The sequence below is a fragment of the Nothoprocta perdicaria genome, unplaced genomic scaffold (genome assembly GCF_003342845.1).
Source record: "Nothoprocta perdicaria isolate Ctin4 unplaced genomic scaffold, notPer1 scaffold_83, whole genome shotgun sequence".
Classification (NCBI taxonomy): Eukaryota; Metazoa; Chordata; class Aves; order Tinamiformes; family Tinamidae; genus Nothoprocta; species Nothoprocta perdicaria.
Genome location: NW_020456121.1, coordinates 2813565 through 2827337, shown reverse-complemented (window position 1 = coordinate 2827337; position 13773 = coordinate 2813565). Strand labels below are relative to the sequence as shown.

The 13773-nt window shown below is 39.0% G+C and overlaps 1 long non-coding RNA gene across 1 annotated transcript; it reads right to left on the bottom strand.

Annotated features, from left to right (window-relative positions):
- Window positions 1–1327: 1327 nt before the first annotated feature.
- LOC112958283 lies at window positions 1328–8578 on the bottom strand. Its single transcript, XR_003251396.1, has 4 exons — window positions 8532–8578; window positions 8097–8212; window positions 7302–7389; window positions 1328–1434 (listed from the first exon to the last, which is right to left on the bottom strand). It is a non-coding gene; the product is annotated as an uncharacterized LOC112958283 (long non-coding RNA).
- Between the last annotated feature and the right edge of the window lie 5195 nt (window positions 8579–13773).

Here is a 13773-nt window from a genome sequence, read left to right as displayed (position 1 = left end):
TTGGGCTGGAAACCAGAAGCTGAGTCACTCGGAGACCTGGTGGCTCCACGGCCCAGCACTAGCACAGTGCAAAGCTGCCTGCGGTGACACTCGCCTTACCAAGGAGCTCAGCTCCACGGCAGCCTCCCGCAAGGGGAACTAGCACCAGTCAAWAGCATCAGGAGTTCACTACCTTGCCAAGCTATTTTCATTATAAAGCAGACTTGTTTCTGGGCTGTTACCACCTTATACCAAAAGAATAAGTGCTAAGCTAAGCATACAAATACAGCCACTTTGTGCCCTTTGTCACACGTCTTTCAGATCTGTGTGAACTGTCAGCCACAAAAAGCGTAACAGAAATATTCTCATTTCCAAAGGCTGCAGTTATTTCAAATGCCTGTACGTCCCTTTCCAAGTTCCCAACACTTTCCTGAGCTCTCCCGTTGGGAGCCTGCCATACTACAAGCTGAGCAGTGCACAACAGGGAATGCAGGATTTGGTCCCTTTGATCCTATGAAAAGAGAAGCAGCACTGGCACCTCACAGCCATTTCCAGAACCCGGCATTCCCTGAGAACCCCCTGAGGGCACAGGAAAAACAGAGCCTCCATGTCACTGACAAGGGTTCCAGGTCTGACATGGGTGTTTTTGTCCTTTTTCTTTTTCCCCTTCCTTTTGCTGATATCTACCACAGGAAGCCAACTTTATTTCAATATATGTTTAACATTCACTTTAAATTTAGAGCTTCTCTCAAAATATTGTGCTGTAATATATTTTTAAGTGGAATGAGGGTTATAAAACTGCATTATTAATCCAATTCAGCTGAACAACTGTCAGAAATGTCATACCTAAACCCATTTACAGAAATTAATGCATAATAATACCCAGCAGATAGTAAGGCACAATTCACAGCAGTGGGTAAATCCCTGTTAGAACAGATGGGCTGAAGTACTGGGATATCAAGCTAATTTGGGCACCTCCCAAGTAACCTCCACAAGCATGGGCGTGCTGTTAGCTTGTTCTCTCACTGCCAGGTACAGCCACAGAGCAAAACCCACCAGCGCTTCCCCATCAGCCACGTGCAGCACCTGGGCATCGCTCACAGTTAATTAATACCAGGAAAGGGCTCTGCAGCCTCACCTCAACTTCTTCAAGGCACAGGCAGGAGGTATCACTTACCATACAGGTTGCAAGTGCTCCTCTTGCTTAAAGAGGCTGGGGGAATTTAGGGTCCTTTTCCAACATGYCCATCCCACCACTGGTGAAAAGGACCATGGTGGCACTTACCTGCAGACCAGCATCATCACTCACCCAGACGGGTGGTGAGCTTCTCCCTTTGAGCCACCAACACGTCCTTCCTCTGGAGTTGCAGTCACTGAAGGTGACATCATTGCACAGATGGGGAAGTGGAGATGCCCCAAGAAGCCAAGAGGCACCAGTGCCACGCTGTGCAGCAGCTGCAAGGAGAAATGAGTAAACACTCACACCTCATTTCCAGATCTTCTCCTTTCTAACCAGTACTTCAATAGCAGCCCCAAATGCTTCAGGGACATCTGCAGTGTCGTAGGGCTCGAGTGTCCTGTTATGYGTACCTGCAAAATTACACCTCAGTTTCTCAGTTCTAAGAACAAGCTCAACTTGTGGCAATTTTTCTCAGCCTATGCAGGATTGAGCACTTAAAAACTAGGYGTGTATTTGGTCACTACCAAATTGGAGCTTAAAATGTAAAGCTAAAGAAAACACCAAAATTCACTTAAGCATCTAAAGAACTCAGTAGCTAGCAATTTTAAGTTGTCCTGAACCATAACTCTTTACTGCAATATCCAGTATGTATTTTCTTTCAGAAACCTTCCATTAAGCATAACACATTAACAGATTGCTCCCTAAATTTCTCTCCCCCCTCTTTTTTTTTTTTTTTGAATACAGGTTCATGAATTACAAGAGTGCAAAAAGTGCTTTAAAGCTTTTAATTTGCTTTGTTTACTTCCATAGCTTAAAAAGCAGCCAATTGTTTTTAATTGGTTTTAAAAAATGCTTCAGGCAGAAACCTAGAAAACCAATCTTCTGTCTGGAGYGAATTTTTACAGCTGCCTTTTAAACCTCTGAAAATAGGGTTTATAATGGAAGTGCTGACACAACCTTATCTACAATATATCAGTGTGAACTGTGCCGCTATAATAAGCGGTTATTATGTATGTGTAAAAATAATGAGAGCCAGTGTCTGAAGAGAGTTAATGTAAAATGCTAAGCAATTGTGGTTGGTTACACAGTATAGGTTAATATTCTTTCATATAGCTACACTTTTTCCCCTTTTGTCCTCCAGAACTCCTAATGAAAATTTTGATACCTGACGGTAATGATAAGCAGCCATTCACACGTCCTTTGTGTCAAGGCTAGAGCATTAATGCTTTCCTTCATATAACATTTTGCATAGCCTAAAGCATCTATTAAAATCCTTTGTAAAATTCATGAAACAAAAGTGGTGGGTTGAGTCTAGTGGGAGAGCAAGTAAGCTGCTTATTAGCAAAAAGTCAAAAACACAGGGCCAATTACAGATCCGAACAAGAAGGGCTACAGAACAGCACGGGGAGTAATTCTTTCTTCAGCCCAATGGGCTCAAGTGAGAGGCAACTTAGATAAAAATATAGCAAATATTCTAAGCAGTAATTAAACTAAAATGTTTGGAGTTAGAAACAGCTCTATAACAACTGAAGGATATGCTCAAGTAAAACAATTGTCTGGTCTCACATAGATGCTAAATTGGAAGGATTTAAGACTGCTCCCTAAAGGAACGACTAAGGGGTAGTCAAGAGGAGCTAGGAGCTCAGGAGATATGTAAAAAATCTGTTTGGTATTTCAAATGCTATAAATTAGATAAAAAATGAGCTTTTCTACTGAACAAGCAACATAAAACTGAATAAACCACAATAAGATTGCCCTTTTTCCGTTATAAACTTGACATTAAGCCTGTCATGTTCAATGACAGCCTAACAGACCTCATTCTTTACCCTTTGGAATTTGAAAGATTGGCAGATGTCATGATTTCCTTAACATAAAAGACCTTGCAGATAATGTTCACCACACATAGTTTTAGTTTCACAACTTCACTCCTCTACCTTCAGAGTCATTGGGTAAAACTGCAAATAGGACTTGAGATTTTTCTCTGGTCAATAATTGTTTCTGACCCAGAGGAAAATCGTTTATTGACAAAGGAAAAACGTGATATGGGCAGCAATTTTTTTATGGCTTGCTTTACTAGTCCAAACATGCCCCTACCTTCATAATAATGAGCTGCTTTGCACAAAACAGCTCATTATTATGAACAGAGGGGTATAATATTGTTAAGTTCTTTGGAAAGCTGAGTCAAAGCAGGACTAGTTCAGGTTAGCTCTTGACTGGAAGCAGTTTCCCCTTTTTAAAACATCCCTCCTCCCTTTTAAAATCTTTTCAAAAAACACACATGCTTATTTTTCAAAAAAATGKAATGTGGTAAGAATCACAACGCATGTTTCCCAGCACTCGGTTGGTAAACTTTATRTGTCGTTATTCATTTACTTTTCAATACAAGAATTGTTCCAAGATGTTCTGTGAGGCAAGGTCATTACACAACTTCTTAGGGGGTCAGGCTTTATCCCTGCAAATCTGGGAGAGAATTTAACACCTATTTAAACAAGGCAATCCCACCCTGCACTTCTGCAGCCAAGTGTTACCAAAATGCAAYGGAGCTGCTGCTCCGCAGGGCAGGAGGGACATGGAGCAGCTGCAGGGGCTCCTGCAAGCTGCCACACACAGCCAAATCCCATGCTGGCTTTTCCAGGGAAGCACCTGGGGTTGGCCAAGGAAGACCCCAGTGCTGCAAAAGGTGGCACAAAATGCACCCCAGCTGCTAGGGTGGCTCTGGACACCCCCAAATCTCATAAAACTCATCCAAAATTGCTTGCTTCTAGCTGTGGTCTCAGTATTTCCTTTGCTTGCACTTGGCATGAAAAACAATCTCTTTCTGAGAAAAAGATGAGTCAAATGCACCAAGAGAAGCTCTTCATTTGCAGTAGGTCCACCCTACTGGTGGACCCTCCAGGGCTGCTTTAACACAGGCACCATCACCCAGGTGGCTTATCAAGGTCCTCTGCTATGCAAACAGACCACACAAATTAGATGTGGCTTAGTGGCCAGGTTTTCAGCTACTGGTGAGCACAAATGCATGTGTGGGAAATACTGYGAGCTTCATCAGATCTCCTGCACTTGGATACACAAATATTCCATTCCAAAGTGGCCCAGGAGCATTATGCTACAGAGAAAGTTTGTTAGCAAAACCATTGCCTTCAACATCTGGAAAGGGTAACAAAACTGTGTCCTTCAACTTAGATGTGCTTTGATACCTTCTGGGACTGAACATGCAAATTCCACAGAAAACTCACTGTTAATTTGTGTTCTTAAAAAAGGACAACTTSCCATAGCCCAAACACTTCAATGTTATGTTAGAAAGTGCTCAGTAAACAGACTTTTTTTTTTTTTTAAGTCCAGCCTAATGTATATTTTGTTCATATATATCTCAAAGAATACTTACCTCCAGCATATAAATGTCTTTTAAGCAAATATCAAAGTTTAAGTTAGTTCYGACGTAAAAACCTTTAAAATATGGTAACACAGACTAATCAAAATGTAACATCCTCAGTCAATGCCCGTAATAGAATCAAATAACTATTTGTTACTATTCCTAATTCTAATGCATTTTGCAGGGGAAAGGTTTATGGCTCAAATCTTCACCATGTGTAGACATTTGCAAGCAACTGCATCCCAACTGGTCATACATGATTAAGTTCATTTTGGCTACAATTTCTTGAAACATTTATAGGATAGTTTAATTAAACAAAAATATCAAAAAAAGATTGTTGAAGCAGCATATAGTATAGGTGACAATTGCAGTAGAACATGGAAGACAATGGAGCCAACCAGCCTTTCACTCCAGTTAGCCATTTACATACATTAAAGMCACCATATTGACAGGAATAGCATAAACATGACTTAAATCTACTAGACATTATATTTGAAGAAAAAATCTGAAATTATTCCAAATATAGCATACAGAGTATCTTGTGGTTTGTTTGCAAAAAGATTTCTTAAAATGAGATTTAAAAAAAATATCAAACAGATAAAAAAAATTTCAAAGCTGTGTCTCCCTGTAGTTTCACTAACATGTTAACCTACTTACAGCAATTAGTGCTTCATTAGTAAGGCTAACTAACTGTTGCTGTGCCCTGTAATGATTTGCCAGGTTTTCTATATACAAGTGCATAATCAATGTTTTCCAATTACTGCTATAGTGCAACCACTATTTCAAATAAACTAGATAATAATACAAACCCATTACTGAATCTGAAGGAGAAGAGGCATTTAATTGCAAGGCAGTTCTTTTCAGCTTTTAAAATTTTTCACACTAATGAAGTGTCATACAAAAAAGTTGTATTGATTTTTCCACCACATGGCTTCAACCACAAATATGTAATTATCCCTTTTATATCTAGCAAGGGGATTAAAGTAATCTATAGTATATAGCCTTTACTTATCCCTGATGGGTCTAGTAGTACTTTTACCCTTTTCAAAATATGCAGCTTTTTGATGAATGAACTTTCGGTAAAATGTTGTTTTATCTGCTTCGTATCTACTTTTCAGAAGTCAGCTAGCGTGCAGGGATGGGAATTTTAAGTCCTTGATTGTAGCTCTAGGCGCAGGGTTGGACACTGAAGCAAAGGCAGGTTGTGGYCACAGGACCCCAAGGCTGCCGCCTTCCCTGCTTGAGCACGTCCTGACGAGGGCGCTGATTAAGGAGATTTGGCTCACAATTTTCAGATACTATTTTTGAAATAATAATATATGGTGGGTAGCAATCCAGGGGTACCTTCACTGACTCCAGGGCTAAATATTTGTCCTTTTTCCCTAAGAGACAAGCTAGTTTCTGAGACTGGCTTGACTTAGAGGTCTTCTGCAGAGAGAGCTTCCCCATGCAGGAAATCCTCTGCTAAGGAATATTCTTAACATCTAAACTATATTTGATTTCTTATTTTCTCAGCACCAATTGGATGCCCTTATTTAAAAGTATTATTTTAGAAGTGAGGAAACGGCCGATTTTAAATTTTAAAATCTTAAAATCATTCAGTTTTAATTTTTTTTGCTATTACAGCAATTGTACAAAATGCTTTGACAATAGATAGAAACTAAAAACCCCACTCTGAAAAGCAGTAACAGAAATGCAAACACCAACTTAATGCATAAAGGTTTTGATCTTCACATCAATAGGTCTGAAAACTGTATRTTCCAGAAGTTTCACCAACATGCTAACCTCCTTGCAGCTGTTAGTTTTTCCAAATGTGGAACTCTCCATAACTTAGGGTTTTCTGTATCTTGTAAAACACATATATTAGGGGAAATGCTACACACAAACTAGATGCTATTTTTGATATGACCTTTAAAACTAAGTGATATTTGAAGGACTTACAATTAAAGATTAAAAATCTTGAAAAAATATAAAGCTGTAGTACAGCTATTGAACAAGTTTTTTTTTTATGGAAAGATCTGTTTCCTAGATTTTTACTTACAGTAAAGGATTTATTGGTCTAGTATTGAGTACCATCTAACCAACTCAAAATAAATCAGYGTAGTTAATTTTTAATATATTTAACAAGCTATTTAAATATTTCTGCAGTGGAGTTGACAATTGCAAAAATACTTAAATATTAGCAAATATTTGTTGCCTATATATCAAATAGAATAAAAGAAAAAAGCATGATCAGTTAAAGTGTGAAATATAATATTCATTTMTTCCCCAAATAAACACACATAATTCACAGCATTATTCATATGAGTTACAATAATACTTTAGTAGAACGGACTGGAAAATTCTATTAAAAAATTCAATATTTTAACAATAATAGAATTTTCAATTAAACAAAACTGCTAGTCCAAAGGATTTGGAATAAAAGGTATTATACATAATTTTTAATATCAAATACTTCTCAGTATTCTATTCTTTTTTGATTGATTCTGTTCTGTATTTTTTTTAAAGAGACAAATATTGAAACATCCTGTTCAGTTATCAAAAGTCTACARTAAAACAACTCAGCACAGAATCTTAGTCCATTTTTAGTCCATTCTTCTGTGTGCAGTAATAATAAAATGCTTTCTTCTTTCAAGCATTCTCTCTCATTTACAAAGTATAACGACTAAGATTGTGAACAAAAATAGAAAAATGTTTCCTCAAAAGAGTGTAAGGAAAAAACCACGTGTGCTCTGTAGAAGTGTTTTCACGATAATAAAAGGCCATTACCTTGACCGCTGACATGAAGCCATCAGAGTCATATTTATTGATGAAACTTTCAGCTCCCAATCTGCTGCACTGAATGAGCATCATACAGCTGTCAGCAAAGGCAGAGCACAGAATCAGTGATAGCTTGTGACATTTTCCTTTCATAAATTATGAAAACAAAATACCTTATTGTTTGTAGAACATGAGTACAAAAATTTTAGAAAAGTCTCCTTCAAGAAAAATATTCTAAAAGATTCATATCTTAAGAGTCCATTTCTTTTACCAGCACAATTTGCTGATTAAATTGAGAACATCTATGCAGATCTACTTAATTCCTAAGGCACTCTATGCAAAAAGAATTGCAGAATATACCCGTTAGGCTGCCAAGGCCCCACRAAGCATAAAGTGAGAATGACCAAAAATGACCATCTTCAAAGTAATCGTGCTACAAGAATGCTCTGGGTTTAATTTCAGGGAGATAACTTTATAACCTTTTTTATTAATATTATATAATAAAGAGTTTCAGAGGAATTAAAACATAATTAGATATCAGTTGCATTATTATCATTTTAAAGCAAGCTCTTCCTAATGTTCACAAATGCTGCCCTCAGATATTAAACAGAGAGGAAATATTCAACAGCTCCTGCCTTTTTTTTTTTTTTTTTCTTCCCTTCCTCCCCCTCCTCCTCTCCTTCCCTCCATGCCAAGGCCTGAATATCCTAGAGGTTTCTCAGGGACCAGGGCTTACAGTCCCAGTCCATTCCCATGGATACCAACCCAAACCACAGGGCAACCCTTGAGGCAGGGAGCTCCTACCACAGACCACCACAACGCTCGTGTCAGAACACAACTTCTCCAAGGCATCACCGAGGCACTTCTCAACCTCACACACCAACAGCTGACGTCCGAGCGTTACGGCATCCAAGAATGACCTAGTTTGAGATAATGGATATTTTACATATGCGTGCCTTTTTCTGATTAGCTGAAACTTTCCAAACCTGGGAACCAAAGGGAGGGCTGTGCGCAGCTATCACTGCTTGGCAGAAGCCTTGGGTGAAATAGCTGGGTATGGTAATAGTGCAGTTCTCCAAATCCTAGTGCCTAAAGCTGTCCGTTAGACTATGAAACAGACCAAAACCMTACTTGTAGAAGATACAGCATTTTTACTTTCGATTCTGACTCTTGCACAGGTTTCATAGCAATGGTAAAAAGTGGTGGTAAATGGAGATACAGGGCAGTTTTTATACTTACACAACCATGGGAGGGCTGGCAAATACCATCTCCATAGGCAGAACGTGCACACAATTGCCCGCCTTGTCTCCTCAACATGAGCAGGGGCAAAACCTGGTCTCAGATGGAAAGCAAGACCCTAAGGCACCAAGGCATGTGCTGTAAGGAAGCTGGCATCAATGGCTCAAAGGAAAAAGACCAACACCATTAAAACAGTGATTAGCRTTCCAGTAGGTCAAAAATAATGAATCAATCAGTGTTTGCAACATATTACAGCCAGCATATAAAAAAGCTTCATCAGCTGTGGAATCCTGAATAAAACCCTGCTCTCTGGCTGCTTATAATCTTCTTTATTTGGTTCCCTTCCACTTAGTAGAGGCTTAAAAATTATCTCCCTCCTTTTTAGTTTTCTGCAATAACCTCYGAAGTGGTTTAAGTTTTAAGGTAAATTGCTACATAAATGACAGAAAGGCTGAGTGCAGAAGAGCTTCAGTATCAGCAAAAGCTGCACAGGAAGCTGCAGAAGGACTGGAAATTCAATATTTACAATCTACCCTGGTGTGAGTAAAGCAATTTTCAAAAACAGGGTAATCGTGATAAAGACTTGCAAACAGACTGCAAGTCAGTACTGCAGAGCTGTGTTGAACACRGCCTGTCCTCTGCAAGAACTTTCTGGAAATCATGAGGAATGGTTGTTTACACCTATCTTTCTCAAAAGTATCAAGAATACCAGCAGAGAGGATCTAAGCAACTGCACAAACTGGCCAGCTTTCACATTAATTTCAARAGAAAGCTTCAGCAAATACTGCAATCTGCCTAAATGCTATAATCTAGGATATATCTACATACATGACAGTGCAGAGCAAAAGAGGAGGATATTTTGAAGTATAGATATTGGTCCTGCTGTAGATATTCCTATTTCATACTACTCAATAATCCACAGATAATTTAAGCCCCAGAGTAACAATTGATTGACAAGGGTTATGATAGCTTCTCTCTTTTCTTCTTCAAGTTTAATCCAAATTTACACCATACCAACTTTACCAGCTGCAAGTCCTTCATTAGATAAAAAAACAAATTTAAGTCTAACATAACTGAAAGGTCAATTGCTGAAAGTCTCCTTTCCTTTAAGCTCTTCCTTGGTAAAGCTCCTAATTAGGTTGTATCCTGAGAAGCAATGAACATCTGGTGCTCAATGATTTGTCAAGAGCATGTGCTCAGCACCCCTCTGGATATGACTCACAGGGAGCTTTGCCAGAACAACAACTCTGAAAGGTGTCAGTGCCTAGAAATTACTGTGGTATTTCTAACTAACCCTGTAATCCATACCTGTTGCATTTTTAGCTATGCCCAGTTTGAATAAATAATAATTTATGCCAGACTTTTTCCTCTTGTGACTTTAGCTTTGATATCACATCATGATTCAAAGCCTGGTGCACCATAAATTTTCTCCAAATGTGTAGTAATTCCTTGGCGCAGTCCAAAGTTATGATTCATTTATACTGGAGTGACAGCATAATACCTAGGTGTCAAAATCCATTAAAACTGTTCAATGTCTTCTGTTTATTTTTAGAACCAATTGAGACTTAACTGATGGTGAAAAATATACAGTCAAGTGTGTTTACTTCACCTTTACAAAGAATCCGTTATAGTCCCAATTAATTTGTTATTCCTGTCACAACAGGTACTGGATACTTCAAAACTGTCATTACCATTTCTCCCTTTTCCTTTTGCCTTTTTTTATATGAAAGCTCCTGTTTGTTTTTAACCCATTAGTAGGTAATGGTTTGTTTTGTAAAATAAGGTCTTTTTACATCATTTTTCCATTTTAATTAAATGTGATGAATAAATGCATTTCAAAACTGACTGAAATCAATTGTGCTCAAATTCCTCTCTTCCTGTCACAATTGGCTATTTTAGTGCTGAATTTAATGACCATCCACAGGACAATACATCTTRTGCATTGGTGCAATTGGCCAGATGGAAGACATTTATATTAAAAACATACTACAAGAGACAGATATAAGCAAAGTTTCTTAGGACAAATCCAGAGCTGTCTTTTCCATGTTAATTGTTAACAGTACATTTACTCATAGAAAATTCCTAACAGCTTTTGGAAAGAGAAAAAAGCTTCTAAATCTCAGAGCCAAGCATCACCTAAAAGGACTTGTAATTAGCAAAAAGTAAGGTCATTTCTTGGCAAACATGTAAACAACTAATTGATATTAGTGTTTGTAGCTGAGACAAGGAAAACCCAATGTGATTTTTATGCCTTACCACCCTATAATCAAATGTAGGACAAAAAAGCAGGTGTAGCCCACCAGAGAAGAGGTCTTCATGTTAACCAACAAATGATGCCACCTGGAACAGCCTCCCATGTCCCATGGGAGGTCAGACCAAGAGACAGCCAAAATCAGGGAACCAGCTGCCTATTTACTAAGAACTGGATCACATAAATCCTTGGACTACGCATTGTACTTGATTGTTTTACAGCATTCACAGAATTACCTGAACGCACCACTGATGACCTGGCACTGCCAAAGCAACATGGATTGTCACTTGTTTTTGAGGGAGCCAAGCATTTTTGAAGAGAAATGAAGCATTACAGTAGTTTTTTTAAAAAGGATTTTATTGCAATTGGGATGATTATACTCTGTAGTCATAACTATGTAAAATTAAGCATAAATAGCTTAACTGACTCATAGGAATTAGAAGTGAAATAGGCYTATTAGATAAGTCTCTCCTATCATTATATTATGCTATCTACAGGATATTTTCCAGAATTTTGACTTTTCCATTTTAAAAGTCTCAAGAAATGGGGCTTTTGCTATTTCTGATGTACAATTGTTCCCTAATAGACATTATCTCTAGATAAATTCCTGTGATTTTCCATTTCATTCCAACTGCCTCTCTTCRATTCCTCCTAAAGACTGTATCCATTTCCCAGCTCCTCATTTATGCTCCTCCTTTTTCCTTTTAAAARCTGCAGACAAACCACCTGCTCTCTACTGCTGACCCCATATCCTACATTTGTCTATGGTTTAGTTTTAGGTACGGAGCATGTTTGGCTCACTATTCCCTCCTGCCTTTGTTAAAATGAAAAAAAAAGTATTTCAATGAGAAATTCTCCTTTGCAAGATGATCCATGCCGGAAGGATTTGTGCATATCAGTGAGCAAAAACTCAATGTAAGAGCTCATTTTCAGACCTTTTGGAATGACTGTGCTGAACATGCAGGACAGGACTGCACCCCAAGGAACAAAGGAAATTACAAAGGGCTGTAGATGGCATACAAGGGGCTGCTGTGGATAGGCAAGTCCTCTCCTAGCACAGACTGGCTCCCGTGTTTATAAATCACAGTTGATCACCACAGTTCATGGAAGTGAAATTCATGGTCTCTAGGCCTAGGTCAAGTTACCTAACAGTAGATTAGCCTTTCACATTCCGCCTTGCCTCCAAATGCAACCAATATCTCCAAGCTAAGTCAAAACCCCACCGTGTGCATACAGTTTCTCTTTAAAGTCAAAAACAGTAGTTGGAAGGTGCATGGAGAAATGAAAAAGGGTTTGCTGCAAAAGTTATACAAAACACCAACATGCAACACAGCCAAACTAACCAAGTACCATAGGTACCAACGAGCCCCATCACTTTAAGCTATATCCTGGAGATTTATACCAGAAACTAACAGCTTTAAGTCCAGTCACGACCAGGAATAAACTTTGGCCATATTTGCCTAGCTTTGGCTTTCCAATTTCACTTCTTGACAGTCAGTTCTGCCTTCTAACCCTTATACTTCCATAAATCTGTATTTGTATAAAGGCAGCTATTCCTGCAGTAATGGGCAGCAGTCTAGGAAAAACTTCAGCACTACATATCAGCAATGGGAAAAGGGAAATGAAACATTTTGGGGGAAATTGCRTTAAATACTACAAAGCAGTCAATGCAGCTCTGCCAGAAAAATAGGAACATCATGCAAGTACTATTTTAGTAACATAAGCACTGGATCTATTTTTAGGAAGAGCACTTGGGCCTGTAGAGCTACTCATCAAGTTACTGGGCTGAAATGGGAAACAYGCAAATGTTTGGAGCCAAACTTTTTCCTCCTACAGAACAGCTTTCAAACACATGAAATACCAGAAGTAAAGAGCAGCAGGATTCAAGTAGACTCTTCATCATACAGCTCGATTTTCAGCTGTAAGACATTAACTAATAAGACTAGAAATGCTCAGGCAGAACACTGTTTTCTCAACAGTTCTGTCTTCATTTTGGAAAACTAAGAGTTAGTACCCAGARGCTGACTGACCACTTCAGCTTTTTATTTATTCAAGGCAAGAACCTTTTGGAAAGCTCTGCAGCACTGAGTTTCTCCACAATTCATTATATTCATATATTCCATTTTGCTGGAGGGAAGGTGGTTAATTTTTTAGATATTACTAAAGTTATTACTAAAGTCCCCACTCTTAGCCTATATCACTGATTATCACAGCAAAATACATGTTGGTCTGTCAAATACTGTATGAACAMCTCCAGAGATGGTCTGCTTTAATTTTTTTAGCCTTTGAAATCACTTATCTTCGTAAATATGCAAAGTTTATTTTTAACCTAGATTTTCAGAATGTGAGGGAAAGATCCAATGCAAGAAGAATGACAGGAAAAGAGATTTGTAGCAGTTCTATTGCTCTTTTTAATCAACAGGAAAATTTCTTTAGCTTTTAATAGCTGTGTTCTTCATTAATTTCTTTTTCAAAGATTTGCTCCAAAAMACATTGGCTCCCCTGGCTTTCACTGTAAGAGCTCACAAACAAGCCACAAGGCTTTCTGTGCGTGCGCTCATGGTCCATCATTATGAAACCCCTTTCGTTGGGCTCTCCATCACACGCAGCCATTCATCAGCGCTTGCCAAGCCAGCTCACATCTGACCTCTGCAGCAATAATGCCGCATCAGGTAGGCCAAGTACCCAGTTTAGCAGCGGAGCAGGGAGCAGGAGCCGCCTCCAAGATTAAGTGGCTGCTGCAGGTTTCCATTCCCAGGAGCTGATGTTGTATTGATTGCAAAAGTTTCCCCGTAAGTACCACAAACAACAGTAGCCAGGTCAACGACGGGCRGTGGGAGCGCGAGTCCCCAGGGCGCCGCGAGCTCTGGGCTAAGGCACCGCTATCATGATGCCTGAGCGCAGGGCGAGAGGGCTTTGCGAGGGAGGCAAGAGTGAGAGCCGGCAGCCTCGAGTGACATTTAAGTTACACGTGGGAGCAGAACGGGAGAC